Source organism: Delphinapterus leucas, chromosome 2 (assembly GCF_059928025.1).
Source record: "Delphinapterus leucas isolate spDelLeu-1000000601 "Yukka" chromosome 2, BTC_Dleu_Yukka2, whole genome shotgun sequence".
Classification (NCBI taxonomy): domain Eukaryota; kingdom Metazoa; phylum Chordata; class Mammalia; order Artiodactyla; family Monodontidae; genus Delphinapterus; species Delphinapterus leucas.
In genome coordinates, this window is record NC_143130.1 from 26377604 (window position 1) to 26396923 (window position 19320).

Consider the following 19320-nt stretch of genomic DNA (forward strand, 5'->3'; position numbering starts at 1 on the left):
GAGAATACATCAGGGAACTGAAAAGGTAAAAATTTTCTGTCCTCATGGAGCTTACTCTCCAACTGGGAAAGATGGAAATAAGTAAAATAAATACATAGCATTTTAAAAGTTGGTAAGTTTTGTGGTATGAAAAATAAAGCTGTAGAACAGTATAGAAAGTGCAGGGGAGGAGGTAACATATTATTACAAGTACAAATAAGTGTAAATAATCTGACCTATTTTAAAAAGGCATATTCTAGCTGATGTGTTGAAATAAACTGTGAAGTTGAAGCAGGGAGATAAATAATTCAGACAAGAGATGATACTGGCCAGGACCAAGATGGTGGCAGTAGGGTGGTATGCAGTAGATGGATATGGGGGTGTGGTGAAGGCAGACCCCACACAATTTGCTGATAAACTGGGCTTGTGTGAGAGAAGAGTTGGGGGGTGGCTGTAAGATTTTAGCCAGTGCACCTAAGTTTGGCATTTCCTTAACTAAGAAAAGAAAGACTATGGGAGAGCAGGTTCAAAGGTAAAGATCAGGAGTTCACTTCTAGATAAGTTAAGTTTCAGAAGTTCTAGTGGTGGTGTTGAAAACGCAGCTGCATATATGAGTCTGGGTCAGGGACAGTACTGTGATGTCAATCTGAGATTCTTCAGCTTGTGGACGTGGTTAGAAACCATGGGATGGGATGGGATCATGGAGTGAGTGAGTGTAGATGGAGAGAAGCCAGATTCCACAGACTGCACCCTGGACATTCCAACACAGAGAGATCGGGAAGATGAAGCCGAGTCAGGAGAGACAGCTGAACAACTGGTAGTGGAAAGCCAAGAAATCGTGGTCCTGGGGGCCAAGCAAGGAGAGAGTGGCCACCTATGTCCAGAGGTGCCGAAGGGGCAAATGTGGTGAGGACCAAGAACCGATCATTGCTGACGTCCTTTCAAGAGCAGCCTCGGTGGGGTGGGGTGGGGAAGGCCTGGTGTGAGTCCGTTTCAGATGGGAGTGGAGGGGAAGAGCACTGGAGATACTGGTATTGATAACATAAGGCATTTTGCTGCAGGGAATAGGCCAGTTTCTGTTGGAGCAAGTGGAGCCTAGAGAGGGGTTTTGTCTCTTTTTATCTTAAGACTGGAGACATTACAGTATTAGGTGAGCTTCCAAAAGAAATGGATGCAGAAGTGAAGAAAGACTGAGTGGAGCAGTCATCCTGAATAGGCGAGAGGCTGGAATCTAGCGTGCAAGACGAGGGACTGCCTTGGCATTAGGATCACTGCCTTAGTAACAGAAGGGAGGGCAGAGTATGCACAAAATCCTAGCAGTGGGGTCCATGTGGTCGGAACATCCAGATGTTCCACCGTGGTGGCTTTATTTTATTCTATCTTTTTATTTTATGTTATTTCTTTTTTTGTTGTTTTGGGTTTTTTTTGTTTTTGTTTTTTTGCAGTACGCGGGCCTCTCACTGTTGTGGCCTCTCCCGTTGCAGAGCACAGGCTCCAGACGCACAGGCTAGGCAGCCATGGCTCACGGGCACGTGGGATCTTCCTGGACCGGGGCACGAACCCGTGTCCCCTGCATCGGCAGGCGGACTCTCAACCACTGCGCCACCAGGGAAGGCCTATTTTATGTTATTTCTTGAAACAGGAACTTTGTTTGTTTCGTTTGTTTATGAGAGTGGGAATTTGAATGAGCTCAGGAAACAGGAAGGTGTTGGCACCACCATAGGTACACCTGTGCTTATGACCATGACTTTCAGGGGAAACCATCACAGGTATAAGTTTTTCTCCAGCCATATTCAGATGCAATGGTGCAAATGTGGAGTGACAACTGCAGGGCAGGATTTAAGCAGGGGTGGTTTTCACTGAGAGCTAGAGTTGTGTGCAGGGAGCAATTCCAAGGACGTGGCTGGGGAAGGAAGGACGGGGGTGTGGGAAGACCACAAAGCAGGAAGAGAAAGGGAGTGAGGTCTCTGGGGGCTGGTGGGTTATTGTTGCCATGGAGACATGAGAGTGGATGAGCTGAAAAGAAGGAAGCTGCAGTCAAAAATGGGATGCTCAGAATAAAGGTTACAGAAGGGCTGTGATCATTGGTAATGACAAGGTCCATGATAGGAACTCAGAGGTGAGTGCTGGGTAGGCTGAATGTACGATTTTTGAAGAGTTTCAAAAATGAGAAGCCAAATCTTTGTTAAGATTATTTCCATGTGTGTGGATATCAGTAATAATTAGGACTAGCAGTGTATTGAAGATAGTGAGCGGGAACCAGAACCTAAAAATACAGAGATTTGAGGTGGAGCGAACCACAAGCTGTGGTGGTAGGAGGTAGACGATTGCTACACTTGTGTGTGTGTGTGTGTGTGTGTGTGTGTGTCTGTCTGTCTGCCTGTCTGTCTAAGGAAAGCAGGAGCTAACATAGACAATATTACAGACAAAAAAATGTGTCCTTATGAATTTGCATTCTAATTTGATTGAAAAGTTAATACACAAACAAATGTTAAATAGCCATTTGAATTTATGCAGTAACAATTGTTTACCTCGTGGGTTTAAGACATGAGGTCAATATATGATATGAGGAAATAATTGATGGAAACTGAGGTTGTTGAAATGTCGCAGAGGCAGCACGGTTTCTGACATGATAATCCGTTTGGGGGGTTACCATATACTTTATTAATTCATGACGAAGAAGAGGACCTGAGTCTAGTTTCAGTGTACTCAACAACTGACTTCCCGGTTGTTACATTTGGGAGAAAATTTCTCATCGGCAAGAACTGGCTTGAAGCCGATCTTCCCACAGAAACAAGCTCTACCAAGTTGAGAGCCAGACGTGCTCAGCCAGCATGTAGATGACTACAGGGACAATGTCAGAAGTGGCATGCGTGTTGGGAAAGACAAACGCATGTCCAGAAATACATTTGCTCATATTTTCACTCCTGCTTGGAGGGTCCTACCTGTCTTCATAGGAGATCTACCTATAAGATCCAGCTGAAGTCCTGTCCTCTTTGAGAAGCCTCCCTCCTGGCTGTTCTACACTCTGCTTTCTGTGTGAATGCCTGTGCTGTTTATTGTCTGGTTTTCTTTTGAATTTAATTGTATCACAGCTCATATTATAGAAGCAGCTACTTAATATACAAAATGCCAGGTCTTGCCTTAAACACTTTACAGTATTTTATTTAATTATTTAATTTGCACAATAACCTTGCTATTCTTACTATTACCGTTACTTCTGATTTACAGAAGAGACAATCTTTTTTTTTTAAAAGTTGATCTAGGCAAGATTGTTCATGCCCAGGTTTCTAATATGTAAGACTAATTTTTAAAACCATACAATACAAGGAGATTGCAAAGATATAGCACAATGGAAACTTCCACACTCTACTGAGAGGAACACAAATTGGCTCAGTCATTTTACAGAACAGTTGTTTTATCCAGAATTGTCAAAGATTCCTTATTAACCAAGCTGTCCCACTCTTGTATGTACTCTAGAATGACTCATGTCCTTGTGCAGCTGTATAATTGTAGAAGAATGTTTATTCCAGCAAGATTAATAATAAGCAAAATGAGAAGACAACCCAACAGTATAAAAATTGTGGACTAGATAAATAAATTATGGAATATGCCTGCAATGGAACTCTACACAGCAATGATGATTGGACTGGCAGCAACATGGTTGATATTATAAACATACTATTGAGAGAAAGAGTCAATATGTGAGAGAATACATACAATATGATTCCATTTACCCAAAGGTGAAAAACAGGCAAAAGGCGGGAATGCTTATATATAAGCAGTAACACTAGAAGGTAAGCTAGGGTGGAGGGTCTTTCTGGGGCTCCGGTAATACCTTGTTTGCTTTATGATTTGTTCTAGTCTCCACATTGTGTGAATTGCTATGACATTATATTGCACAAACAAAAGGAAGTAACCAGAATTCAAGCTCAACACCTGAATATGGCACAATGCTAAACCCTCATTCAACCCCCAGTTGATTTAATTAGAGATAAATTGCTGATGATCAGTGGTTAATCACAAAGACAAAGTTGATTGTGGAATAAAAATAATTTCAGAATCTCCAGTTTTTCTATTTGAATTTTCTACCTAGTTATGGATCCCCTCTACCATATCCTCAACCAGAAATCACACAACTTAGATGGGAAAATGACAAACTAATTTGGTAAGCCAAGCTTCATTTTGGCACAAAGCTAATATTTAGAAGATATTCTTCCTTATGTTAAATGAATCACTTCCCTATAATTTCTTCACAATGATATAAACTCTTCTAAAAGTACAGAGAAAAAATATGTTGAAAAATACATAAAATAAAATTTTACTTAAACATTATCTATTCTCCTGCCTCAAATTTGCTCAGGGGGAGCATTTAGAGTATGGAATGTCGTATTGCAAAACATTGAAATCAGATTATGATTACATTCTTTTAACAGAGACAAATGAAATTTATATTTTGGCCTAACGGTGCTATGGACTGAATGTTTGTGCCCCATCAATTCATATGTTGAATCCTAACCCCCAACGTGATGGTGTTAAGAGGTGGGGCCTTTGGGAGGTGATTAGGATTAGATGAGGTCATGAGGGTGGAGCCCTCATGAATGGAATTAGTGCCCTTGTAAAAGAGACCCAAGACAGATGGTCTCTCTTTCTCCACCATATGAAGACACAGCAAGATCACTGTCTGTAAACTGGAGTCTCAGCAGAAACCCAATGTACCTGCACCTTGATCTTGGACTTCCCAGACACCACAACTGCAGGAAATAAACGTTTTGTTATTTAACCTGCCCCATCTATGGTACTTGTCAGCCTGAGCTAAGACACACTGAATGGCACAAGGTTAAAATGAATACACAGTTGATGTCAGGGTTAAAGGTGACTACCATGTGAAGGAATGGATCTCTGGCGCACAAATATAAACATGAAATTGCATCATCCCAAAACAGTTATCGCTGCAATTTTATTATAATTTTGTGCCAAAATTTTCAAAGTTGTACTTTTTGTTCAAGAATGGTAATACCCCAGCCCCATCAGGTGCAGATTTGCTCCTGCCAACATGGTTTGCAACACCAAATAGAGGTTCAGTTCCAACTGGCACATTACTGATATTAGGAGCCTTTTGGTGCACAGCTGAATATAATTCAGGGAAAAGATTTTCAGAAGCATTTTTTTCTAGAAGGAAATTTGTGCTGAGGATTTACTGCTTGGACAATTATAAAATGTACTTTAACTACTGAAAATAATTCAATGTCCAAAAATTTTAAATTTATTTTATAAGCTTCAAGGGATTTTCATCTTACACTGATTATTAAATACTGCCTTTAAAAGATTGATTGGAAGAATAAATTATGTTCCTCTTTTCTCTATCATTTTCATCTTTTCTTCATAATTTTTTATAAGGTATACACTTGTCCTCTTGCAATGTCTTTCCCATACTAATTTTATCATGGATGGTGTAATTTTATAATTTTTACTCATTAAGAAAATTTGATGTGGCACAGTTGAAATGTTTATAACTCATCCTCATCTTTATAAAATGTGAATCCTTCCCTAATGGGGACTTTTTGTTTTGTTTTTTAGAGAGATTAATGTCCAAATAAGTCTAATTCAATACAGTTCTTAAAGGTTATTTTATTTTCCACTGTAAATTTCAATACACCAAATACTTCTAAAGAGATTATAATTATAATTTAACCAAATCTCTATTAACCTACTTTGTATTATTTTAATTTAAATATTTGATTTTAACATTATAACTCAGAAAGTTATAATGATTTGCTAGTGGAATGTTCCAAAGGATTGTCCCTAATATTTACATTATTTTAATCTATTTTCCTACTCAATTAAAGTTCTTAAAATTGTACCTGTACATACAACGAATAGTTTTCACAAGCATTATTACGAGTACATGTTTTCATGTAACAATATTAAATAGATATTTATACTTCAAGTGCTGGTTGCAGATTTTGTATATAAACCACATAGAAGATCTTCCCCTAGAGGTTGCAACTATATTTGACAGTTAATATTCAAATGTTATTTTGATTTTTTTGAGAGAATAAGCCATAACTTCAGCATTCTACTAGTTCTATAAACATATTTTATTTATAGTTGAATGTGAAATATATCTATTTACATGCATCTACACACACATACACATAAGGCTAACATATCTGCAATGCCTGGACATCCGTTTAGCACTGCCAGGCACAGCCGTTTCAGCTCTTTGACAGTGTTTGTTCTAATGGCCATAACGTGTATCAACTAGTTGTTAAACATTTTGACAGCATCCTATAGATGCACACACACACACATGCACATACACATACAAAAATAAGAAGTGCTTTCTAGATTTTTTTTTGAAAACTGCAAATAAAGCTTTTTGTTGGAAGCCATGTACAGAATAATTTGCCATAAAAATAAAAAGATTTTTAGCTCTTGATTTAGAATTCATTGTGTAAAATGACTCAAAATTGGGCATCCCATTCTGTGATTCTATGAAAACAAAGTAAAACAACAAAGAAAGAGAAAGAGACAAAGAGGAACAAGCACGTGTTGCATCTTTTAATCTACTGTTAGATTCTGTGTTTTTTCATCATACTCCATCCAGGATGACATCATCATACTCTGTCCAGGATGACATCATCATACTCCATCCAGGATGATGGCATCTTAGCTTGATTTCATCTGTAAAGACCCTGGTTCCAAATAAGGCCACATTCAGTCAGTCATGGGGGCTCCACCCTCATGACCTAATTCACCTCCCAGAGGTTCCACCTCCTAACACCATCACACTGGGGATTAGATTTCAACCTATAAATCCTGGGGAGGCACAAACATTCAGTCTATAGCACAATTCAACCCACTCATCACAACAAAATCAAGCCTCATTTTATGAACTGTGGGTTACTGGATGCAAGCTTTCATTGAAACTCAGATAGATTAGAGCAAGGCAGGCAACTTATCCAAGATCAAAGGCCACCACTGGACCGTCATGAAGCTGGATGTGGCGACCATTCTGTGGGAATCCACCATCCAAAACATCAGCAGTGTGGAGAGATTCTCCCATTCAAAGGCATGATTGTACTGGATATAGCAAGAGGACGAATGAAAGTCACCTTGTTTTGTTTTTATATTTCTACTTTAGAACTGATGAGACGACTTATTTGTTTGGGTACTGCTGATAAGAATATGACAAATAGCCTGAAGTATTTCAATAACCTGCCATAATCTAGAGATTTATGCACAGAGAATTATGAATGAATCATTTGTGCTAACAGCACGTGAAAACAGTGATAGTGCAGAATCAATTGCTCTTTGTTTGAGGACATAGTGAGCGGGGGAGCACCTTTCTCAGATGAATTAATCATTGAACTCATTCAGAGGCAAGCTGTGGAGGGCTTGGAAACACTTTGTTCGAAGGAGGCTTTAAATGTCAGAGGAAAATTGTTTTAATTAACCAATTGTTCTTTAGATGCATCTCCAGTGGAAGCAGTTTTTAAATTTTCTTTTAGGCTCTCTGTTTTCCTGGCCAGATTTTGTGAAGATAAATATTCCAAACACTTTGAAAGAGAAGTCACATTTTTAAAATGGTGTTAATATTTTAGTTCACTCATTTCCTTTCAGAAAAAAAAGATCATGTAGGGAATTAATATCTCTTAAGACAAGAACAGTTAGTTGTACTTTCAGAAGTTAACTCTATAATTTTTTGTTGGTATTTTGTCTCCAATAGCTGTCTCCCTTTCTCCGTAGTCTCGGGTCAAATTCCTGAGAGAGAGAATTCAGTGCACCTTTTTACCCTACAAGTTATAGCTTAGACCAACCTGGAGCTCCCTGGCCTCGGAGCAGGTGCTCATCCATAATCCCAGAACCACATATGAATGGGTCCATGTAGCAAATGTGACTGCCTTCGGGTTTCACTTTCAGTAGAACCGCGCAGGTTCCTAGGACAGGAAGAGGCCATGTCCCTGTTTGTTTTAGAAAGATACTTACAAAGATGTATTCAATACCTAAATCTCTGGGGAGGGGTATAGATTCTTGCTTATTGTGCTCATGCAACGCGTACATGCACAAGATCTGGGGATGTTGCATGTTGTGGTTAACCTGCGAAGGTGAGGGCAGGGCAGCTAAGCAAGGACGTCAGAGGTGCATGCGCTTGGGACGTGTGCTGAGACCAGGAATAGGGTCAGCCCAGCCTTTTCCCCATGGTAGACTCTGACAAGAAAGAAATTTTTTTTCAATGCACTTAGGAGGAAAAAGTAGCAAAAGGAAAGAAAGCATTTGAAAAGGCAGTAATTGCATTTTGCCGATTAGATATGAATGTAGTCTCACCACAACTGTAAGTCCCTGCCCCATCATTGGAGGACACAACATTTTGTGGAGCTGGGATATTATGACATAAGGAGACTCTGGTTCACACGGGAGAGGAGTGATCGTTGCAGTCCTCTCTGCCGTGGTGGAAAAAGGAAATGGTACTCCTCATATCTCACAGGTTCCCTGCCCGGTCAGAAAGAGAAAGGCAGAGAAAGGAAGTCTTCCTACACAGGCACAGGCTAAATGTGAAATAGGAGATATTTAAGAAAGGTGGTCTGATCACACTGTGGGGAAAGGAGGAAACAGAAGCGCACCCATGGGGGTGTTCAGACCTACTGGAAGAAGGAGGCGGGGCAGTGACGGAGCGGCCAGGCGGTCATTGCCCTGGGAGATGCAAGATGCCCCCAAAGAACTCAGGGCAGGGGAGTGATACCAAGAAACAGCGCCTTGGGATCCTGAGTGTTTCCTAGTGGCGAGGCAGCCCTCACTCCAGACTCAGGAGGGAGAGCAGGGGACTGTCCTCCGCCTGGCGTGGAGGATGGTCCTTACTTGCGCGGGATCCCTGTTTCCTTTCTCTTTTTTGCTCTTCACAGCCCCACTCTCCCTTTGACATTGGTGATTTCCCCTCACTACCCTTTGCTGGTTGCCGGAGTTTAGGGTCAGCTGCACTGGCTGTGAAATTGAGTATTGGGAGGCGGGGAGGGACAGGAGAAAATCCTACTCTGTGTTTACAAGGAAGGAACTCCCAGCATAGCCATGGCATAAATAAAACCATAATCCTTCCTAATTCTGAAAATTTTATACCGTTTCCATGTCTAAAAGGGATTGAGTTAGTTTACAAGTTATAATACAATGCAAAATAGTTAAACGTGTAGTTTGGAGAGTTTAAAGAGCTGAGGAATCATCTAAATGCAGCTAAAGGATAAGACTATTACCTGTGATGAGAGAATATTAAACACGACAATTGCACCTTTAATTTCATTTGAAGATTTTTGGTAGCTTAGAAAATAAAGGAATATGTCCAATCCACAAGTTTTCTTTTCTGACAAGAGAAAATGCCATCATTATTTGCAGAGTCTCGCCCTCTTCTGGAATTAAACTTAAGCAGGAAGTGATGACATGTATTCAAGAACACTGTCACAGACTTAACTGTGGGCAGAACTCAAAGGTGACACCTGCGCCATCATCCACATAGCTGCACACTCAGCAGGAGCCCACGCTTCCCTTAGACCGTATTTCCAAAATAACCCACATAATTTATGTGCCAACATCAACATCTCAAAGCCCTTAATTTCTTTGTAGTCATAAACATAGCACCTGTGAGACAATAATGTTTATTAACAGGTATTCACAGTGAAGGTGTCACAATAAGTTAGTGGTAATGATTCAACACAGAGAGAACTGAGTTTACAGTCACATCTGTTTTGAATGGGAGACAGTTGAACGGCTCCCTTACTATGTGCAATGGATTCCAGGGGCAGGACCGTCACAGAGGAGGACCAAAGGCTTTTGGCAGTTATCAGAGGTACTTGTACAACTTCACTTTTTTTTTTTTTTTTACCATGTTAACAGAAGATAATTGTTCCGTGTTTAGTTGCTCCCACCAAAGCAATGGTAATTGTTTAGCTGTCATATGTTTACTAAAAAGTTCTTACCACCAAGAAGTGGGCTGGGGGAGAAGAAAATGTGGAAGATGGAATGGGATTGGTAAAGGCTGACAATGTTGTATTTTCTCCTTTTAATCCTGATTAGAAGGAGAAAATGGTGGAACAGAAAGCATTCTCTGGATTTTCAGGAAATGTATGTTTATTCTGAGGCTGTAATTTGAGAAGTCGAGAATATTCTGTTACCCCTGGGGCCACTTCCACAGGCTTCCCTGATACTAGAGAACTGATGCTGGGAGAAGGTCCATGTGCTTTGTGTACCTGCAGTGGTAGAAAGACTTCCTAGTTTCTAAACCTTCGTGGTAGTGAATGCTACTTTCTTGTGGAGAGTCTTTCCCTGGTTAACGCGCTTTGGGGTGAGCATCAGTTTCCCTACTAGACAATACAGCCGACCCTAGAATCCCCAGCATCAGCCCAATACTGGCCGAGCCTCAGGGCTGGGGCCGTTGACCAGCCCAGGCAGCGTGAATGGCCACGTTCAGTCCGCTGGGTCTGGGCCACGGGCAGAACCCAGTCGTTAGAAACCCTTATTCCCTTGGTGCAGCGGGGTCAAGGGCAGAGTTCTCACAAGCTATTTATACTGCAGCAGGAATTCTCTGCTCTCGACATTACCGAGGTTTACATAAATGGTCATTAGGAAAAAGTGACTGCACTGAAGAAAAGTACATTCTGTACTTAGAAGTGTTTTGCACATATTCCAAAAGGGTTGAGAGGAAGGCAGATGGGAGGGGGGAGATTCTCACATTTTTGGAAAATCTCACATGCATACGGCTTTCATTAATGTTTAAAAAAAAACCCTCACTATAATTAATACTGCAAAGTTGTACACATCTCACATACTACACCGAAGCCTGCACACCCAACTGTGAGAATCTGAAAATGTAAGTTTCACAGGAAGAAATTCCACCTATCTGGGGTCTTAAAGGAAGGATTATTTCCACCATACTCCCTTTCGTGATGACTTTAGGGTTTTTTTCTATTTATGATCTTGCATGCAGTTTTAACAATACTTAAATCAAAAGGCAGTAAAAATCCATTCTGCAGTCCAAGGCCAAAGTATCCTTTTAATGCTTCAATTCGATCTAAGTTAACAGTGTCGTACACTCTACCACTAACATTTTATCTGCCCTTCAAACTTCTCACAAGTACTTTCCTGGAATTGTGTTCTGACACCAGTTGTACTCTTTTTGGAAGCTCTGGGGATAATCTTTGGGTTTTTTTTTTAAGTTTTTTGTAATTAAACCCCCTTGGATAGCACTTTAAAGAAGTCTTATTCTTTATACTAAATTCTACATAAAACTTGAAATATCTTGTGCTTCCATGAGTTTTAATGAGTTTAATAATGTTAATATACTACTTAATAATTGCTTGCTTCCCCTAGAAGGTAATGAAAAAATAAATATGCCCTTGAAAGCTAAAAGGCATTGAAGAGAGTCATTGTGATATATGTTGAAATATCACTTTTTATTATTGCAAAAGTATGTGTGCTCTACCCTAGGGCCCATGGGTCTCAGGATCGTAAGGGCCCTACACTTGAAGCCCAAGGCACTGCATCGCCTTCTTGAAAGTCTTATTTGTTGTGTGTTTGAATTTGTACCCTCTGAGCCCCACCTGGCCCTCTCCCTGCCCTGGGTACCCCCTAGGTGCTCCCTCCCTTTTCCTGCTGCCCTGCCCAGCTGCCCAGTGTGGGCAGAGGCCGTGGGTGCCTGGGTTCCGCTGCACCTGAGGTATGGGCTGGGGCTGTGGGTGTGGACAGGAGGGTCTCAGCTCATCACTTAGTCGGAGCCTAGCTGCCTCCAGGGTGAAAACCAGACAGCAGCACAGTCTTAGCTCAGTGAGCTCCACCCTAAACCCACACGAGAGCCACTGATGATTTTAAGTAGAGGGAGATCCAATTTGTGTTTAGAAATATCACTCTAGTTAGAATTCAGAGGATGGACACGTTGGGAGACCAGTTGGCTGGTCACTGGAGGAGCCCAAGCAGACAGTTGAAGTCCTGAACGAACTGAGGCAGCCCCAGAGCAGATGCAGGGGAGGGCTGGAGAAAACTGCTGGCTCTGAGGGGGTGTGCAGGGAGTTCCAGAGCACCCCGCGCATCTCAGAGAGCAGCCGTCAGTAAACATGCAGGCTTTATGTGGAAAGGGGTTGGTTACAGTAAAAACTCCCAAGCATCACAGCTGGTGCAATTGTACCCTATTGTAATGAACCACTCACTTTCCTGTCACTCTTCGGCTTCCCATCTGTCACTGATAATGCTCCTGATGTTGAGAAGTACTTAGAGGAAATGCTTTTACAAGGCAGGGAAAGCCAAAGTTCCTCATTAGTGCTTAAGTGCTGTGTACATTTATGGCGATGGCTATTGCTTTGTCATGAATATTATCCCATTACATCGAAATGCTTTATAGGCCTTTAGTAGAAAGCCACTACAGATTGAAAATTCTAATTATTATTATTGCCATTATTATTATTCTGATTTTTAGAGTATTTGCAGAATTGTCCCATTTAAGAGACAGTTTATTACAAGTTTACTGCCTTGCATTTCTCTTTTCTAGTCTTTCCAATGCTCTTGATTTCTCTTATAATCCTTCAGTTGTTCTCACCAATGAAAAAAGAACCTATTAAAAACCTTTATATTCACAGAATATAAAGACATGTATTTATTTTGAGTAAGCCCTTTTATATCAAACCCATTTCTTACAACAACTAAATAAGAGCATCTGGTTGATTTTTTATCTAAAAATCTATCTAAATCAGGTAATATTTATCAAGTGTCCTCGTTTGTTATAAAATGGAGTATTCAAAGAAAGAAAGAAGGGTAATCCAAGATAATTGATAGCAATGATATATCTTTGGCATATTCTCTGTATGTTTAAGCCACTTTCTAACAGCATATTCAGAGATGTAGACTCTGGTGGCGGCTAGTAATTTTAGGTGAACTAAGTATTTTTAAAGATATGAATTTTTTCTCATATATTTTTTGACATATAATAAAGTCCATTCATGAAACTCTAAATTTCCTTGGACTCCAATTTCAGAACATTAATTGTTAGCTGACCAACACCCATTCTCCTATCTCTGGTAGTTAAAGAACCGCAGATGTCTTTAGGGAAACCTCCTTTCCTGTTTTGAGGGAAAAGGCTCCAAAACTAGCTCTAGTGGTGGGGTCAGTTGGCTTAAATGGATCAGTATATCCCATGCACCTTGACCGTGACAGTTGCTTCAGATCCAGGGAGGTAACCCAATGAGAGTCAAAGAAACATGAGAAAACGTGGGCTGAAACTTCCGGTAAAGATAAGCTCTTGTTCTTCCTCTGGGCTTGGTGGTACAGGGTGAGAGGCATGGGGCCATCCTATGAGGGGAGCCAGCGGGAAGGAAGTGGAGCCTCTGGGTCTTAGTAACACAGTTTTTGTCCTGAATCAAGTCAAACCTAAGGCAGCGCTACTTGTAGACATTTCTGTCACATAAGCAAAGATTTCCCTTTTTCCTTATGCCTGTTTAAGTTTGTTGGCACATACAACACAAATAGTCTTGAATGATGTGCATTAGCTTGGAGACACTGGCCCTAGTCTAAAGAGGTGCTTTCCTTTTTTAAATCTGCAAATGTTTTCTCTTTTGATCATGTCCTATTTGAATGTGGTGTTGTTGGGGATTTTCAGTATATTTTCCAGTATTTTATCCTTCAGTGATAACTGAAAAGTTAAGAAAAGGTTACAGCAAATCAGGTACACCCATGATTAACTCTTATAAACATATTGAATCCTGGAAAGTGCAGACATGAAGCAAAGCGAAATCATAGAAGTAAGATGTTATCAAATGCTTGGCTATTTGATAATGTGCAGCCAAAGAAGTAGAAACGTTTGTGGGGAGGTTTCCTGTAAGAACTAGAGGTGAATAGAATTCAGTTTAGGTTTTCAGGTGTAATCCTTCCTGTTTCCACTGCATACATGTGATTGAAATGGACAGTAGGAAAAATTTTTAGGTAGAGTAGGTTTCTGAGACCAATACCGGGTGGAGAAAGATGGTTCCTGAGATCCTCACACACAGTTACTTGTGGGGAGAGGGCAGAGACCTACTGCTTGCACAGAACCCACTTCAAGTGTGAGGTCTGTTTTCAAATCCTGGAAGTACAGGGTTGGGAAAAAGAGCAAAGACTTGGAAGCAGACCCTGAGGGTTTGGAGTCCCAGTTGTACATCTTCTGAGCTGGCTGTTACCTTACACAGCTTACATAATCCTCTGAGCCTCAGTCCCCTTCCCCGTAGAATGGAAATGATAATAGTAGGCTCTTCACAGGATGCTTGGGTGATAAAATTAGAATGAATCTAAAAAGCAGTTCTGAGCACAATACTTGGCCCATGAAAATTGTTCCCTGAACATTGTTGTTGCTGGTCCACAGTCAGCCTCTGGTGACCACACTGTAAGACTCCCTCCACTTTGGGCTGCCTGCTCACTCAGTTCAGCTCCCTCACCCTGGAGAGGACTGTTTTGCAGGGTAGGTGAAGACGAGGGAAAGACAGGGACAGGGGCCCTTCTTTGTTGAGCATTTTAAAACATATCTGCTATATATAAATCAGTAACTCAGTAGTTACCATTCCAAACCCTCATTATTCTAGTACCATGTTAATTTTCAGACAGTTGACTGAGGTAGAAGTCATGAGAGTAAATGTTTTCAATTCTCATAACCTGAGTCAGTTCAAAAGCAATTACCACAGAAATGCTGATCCAATGTAGAAATGGTTGAAATGAGATTCTCTCAAATAATCAGTTCTGATCATCTTTAGCAACTTCCCTAATTGTAAAGGGTTGACTTTTCTTATTAGAAAATATCATAATGGATGCTCTTGAAAGGAAAAAGGGGAAATGGTTAACTTGTTTTAAAAATTGTTTAAGATATACAATTTACAAGTTTACAAGTCATACTTTCTAACCAGTTCCCTCTTTTTATAATTTTACGTCCTTTATTGCAGAGTAAAAGCCTATCATATTCTAAGGTGAGTCAATATTTGTGTGCTCAGCTCAACTTCTCCTTGGACATTTCAAAATGCAAGGTCTGCATCCTGCATCATTTAGATACTAATATTGTACAACTCTCATATTAGAGCTCTCCAGAGAAACAGAACCAATAGGGTATGTTGGATAGGAGATATATGTGTGTGTATATATATATATACACACACATATATATCCATGTGTATATGTGATTTATTATGAGGGATGGGTTCGTGCTGTCATGTAAGCTGAGAATCCTGTGATCTACAGGGAGAGCCGATGGTGTAAGTCCCAGTCCAAGGACACGAGAAGCACTGATGTTCCAGCTCAACAATCAGGCAGAAAGAGCAAATCCAACCTTCCTCCACCTTTTTGTCCTACTCAGGGCTTTGAGGGATTGGACGAGTCCCCCACATTGGGGAGAGTCTTCTGCTTTACTCAGTCCACCAGCTCAATGCTAATCTTATCAGGAGACACCCTCACAGACACAATGTTTAACTAAATGCCTGGTAACCCCGTGATCCAATCAAGTTGACACATGAAATTAACCATCACACCTTGGGAGAAAGTCTCTGTCTAGGCAAGCAAGTGCAGGTGTCATTGTAACACTGTCCAGGGAATTCCTTTTCTATCACCAGTTCACTGTACTCTTTTCTCACCAGAATTCCTCTTTTTCCAGGATACGTGGTCTATATAAAGCAGAAATGTCCTCAGAAGTAAATATTCTTGAAGAAGCTTAATCTCCAGTTTCATAGCAATGAAGATGACTGTTAAATATGCAAACATTAGGTCTTTATGGTAATCAACAAAATACATTTCCAACAAGCTCCAATCTCCAAACAAAAAGCAAAACTGACAAAATCATTTTTTCTCCTATGATTTTCTACAGTAATTACCAAATATAATTTCTTCCTGTCCTCAAGTTAAACTTTAGCAGATAAAATATAGATAACACAATAAACAAAAAGATTAATATATATACAGAGGTAGATTAGAAAGATAATTTAGATAATAAAATGAAAATCAATAACTAATTAAAGTCTTGCCTGATGACAATGGTTCTCCATTTGAGGAATTAAGTGTTAGCCTGGGTGGAATCGTTTTGGCATGTGTATGTGTCCATATGGCTCAGAGCAAAACAATAAGGCTAAATGTGTTTCTGATATAAGTGAAAAATCTAGATAAAAAGTCAATCACCTTTTCTTTTAAAATGACACAAATTCTTCCATCATCTTTCAAAATTAACCACTGAAGATCTTTCTTAAGGAAGTTGAATTGATTTCATCTTATTAATTAGTTCTAATTTTTCAAAAGACTATGCTAGTTCTGCAGTTACGCTTTCATATAGCTGCCCTTTATAAGTGCCGACAGTCATATTTCTGCTTTCCCATGAGGATATTTCTTAAGATGGACCTCACATTTTATAAGGACAAAGCCACCAGCACCTGTAGTTGAAATAAGTCCTTGGTAGCATTGTGCTTTCCCATTTACATAGCTGGATAAACAATCTATGTAGAGTATAAATAAGAGAAAAATACAGGAACTTCTGCTGAAACTTATTTACACATTTTTTTCAAAAGATCTAAAATGATGAATTCTACAAACGAAAGAAAAGGAAATATGTTAATCCAATGCTGTGTACATATTTGCCAGATTAAAAAAATACATAAAACAATTCTTAAAAATTACTTCACTGACCAAAAAAAAACAAGAAAAGAGAATATATCTTATCTAAGAACAACTAAATGTATATATTAAAGGTCTACGACTTTAAGCACTTGAGGAGGAGACTTAACAGGCTACCAGTCAAGAGCTGCTTAAAACACAGGCTATTAAAGGGGGCTGTTATCCAGGACATTAAATGTCTAAGGCTCACTCCTGAGACGCAGGAAGGTCAGGATGAATGGGAGGGTGCCATTTTTGGATCTTGGTTACAAACCCCAGTGTGTGGGAGTGTGGTCACGTGCTCATTTTCTGCTCATGACACTAAGTTGATGTGGTCTCCTGGACAGTAATTTGGCCACATCCAGTAAACCTGAAGATGGGCATTCACTTTCACTAACTAATTGCATTTGTAGATACCTGAGGAAAGTCTCAAACTTGTTTAACTCATTACCGACTGGGGGATGTTTGCAGAAACTAACGCCTATGGCCAGCAATTTGTTATGTAAGTGAATATTGAAACGTCTCCAGTCAATAACATTTGGGTAACAAAAGACGTATTAATATGTCTCTGGTCAATAATGTGTTAAAAAAAGAATAAATAAGCAAAATGTTAAAAAAGAGAGAGAGAGAAACATCAAGGAACAGAAACTTAAAAGCAAAAGAAAAAATCTTGTTTACAAAAAAATATAAATATCCATAAAAATATGATAAAACGTTGCCTTCTTGAAATAAGGACAGAATGCAAGAAGAGATAAAAGGAACAATCAGATAAACAAGAGAGAGGTTTTTGATATGAAACATGAGAGCAGGCCTTTTTTTTAACGTGTTAGAAGATGACTGGGAAGAAAAAACCCAGAAAGCAGAATGAAGGAAACTGGGGTTAAACCAGTAGAGAAGGATGGAACTTCTGGAAATAGGTAACAGAAGAGTGTTTCAGGTGATTGTGGAGTGAAGGCAGAGGGCAGAGGGCCGCCAGGGGCACCCAATCTGGTTCACCCTCCCCTGTTGTGAAGGCTTTTTTTTCCCCTTTGGGAGTCTTTCATTCTTCCCTAAATTCTAACTGAACACATTAAACTATCATCAACCAATCTAATACACTAACCTTTTTTTAAAAAAAAAATCTTAATGGAACATAAATTTAGTTGCTTTCTGAAAAAAAGGTAGCATTTTTTGAGATCTCACATATACAAAACTGTAGCCTGTCTCCTCACCTTTGATGCCTTTGTTTAGAAGCTGCAGCAAGAATCTCACCATCTCAGTGGGCTTCGTGGGTCACCTGAGCTGTGCTGGTGGCTGCAGCTCCGAGGGCCTCCTCCTGGCTTCTACTTCCAAGACCAAAGCTGCAGGAGCAAGCACTTCTGGGCTTGCTCAGGGAGCACGTGCCTGCCTTCTGGATGGGAAGGTAGCCTGAGAATCCCTTACAAACCCACGAATCCCACACACAGCCTCTTAAAAAAGATTGGCAGGAAAAAAGATCCTTTACTACAAGCCCTGTGCTTAGAACTGGTCCACATGAGCATAATAGGAGAACAGAAAAATAACTGAGGAATTTTCATACAACAAAATACTATACACCAGTTGGAAAGAGTGCTCATGTAATAGAATAAATTCAAGCTATTGTGAAAAAACCTACTTGAGAAATGGAATACACAGTGCTAACACTTAAATTTTAAAATAGGTGAAACAACAGAGAATTTATGAATACACAGATATAAAAGTAGCATAAAATAGGAATGGAAGACAAATTCAGGGTACTGGTTATCAAGGGGAGGATGGGCTTGACAAGGGATTCCACACTTATCAGGACATTTTAATTTCCTGAAGAAGTCTGAAGCATATAAGTCACACTTGGAAAACCTGGGAGATCTGGGCGTTCATTACATGATTTTCCGTATCTTTTTTATACTTGATAACGAACACTGACAATTTCAACTCGATGTGAAATGTAAAATGATCCCATCACTGTTACCATTGGCGCGGTTTGTGCAGCTGCACCTCCTGGGGGCCTGGAGGGAAGTCCAGTTATCCTCTTCATCTCCTGGCCCAAAATGCACTCAGTGAGCATTTCTTAAATTGAATGGAAATACTCACTTCAGCAACACTGGAAACTAAAATTAACATTCCTTCTCAAAACTCCCAGTGCCACCTGGTACCAAATTGATCAACCTCTTGCCTCTCTGTGGTCTTTCTAATTCTCGTTGCTATGAACTAAATGTCTGTGCCTCCCCAAACTCTTATGTGGAAACATGACCCCCAATGTGATGGTATTAAGAGGTGGGGTTTCTGGGAGGTGATGAGGTCATGAAGGCAGATCCTTCATGAAAGGGATCAAGGAGACCCTGGAAAACCCCCCTTGCCCCATCCTCCATGTGGGGACACAGCAAGAAAGTAGCTGTCTATAAGCCAAAGAGAGAGGCCTCAGGAGAAACCAAACCTGCCAGCACCTTGACCTTGGACTTCCAGCCTCCTGAACTGTGAGATATGAATGTCTGTTGCTCAAGCTACCCAGTCTGTAGTATTTTGTTACAGCAGCCTGAACAGACTAGGGCACTCAGCCTTCCCCAAATGTTCTCAGGGCCCAGCAAGGACATGCTCACACACACTAGATTATTTCACATTACAGCTCCGAGAATCACTTTGTGTCCTTTTACTGTGAAAGTCAGTGGGAAGGGCAGGCACAGGTCCCAATCAATAGTCCTGGGTCCAAATTAC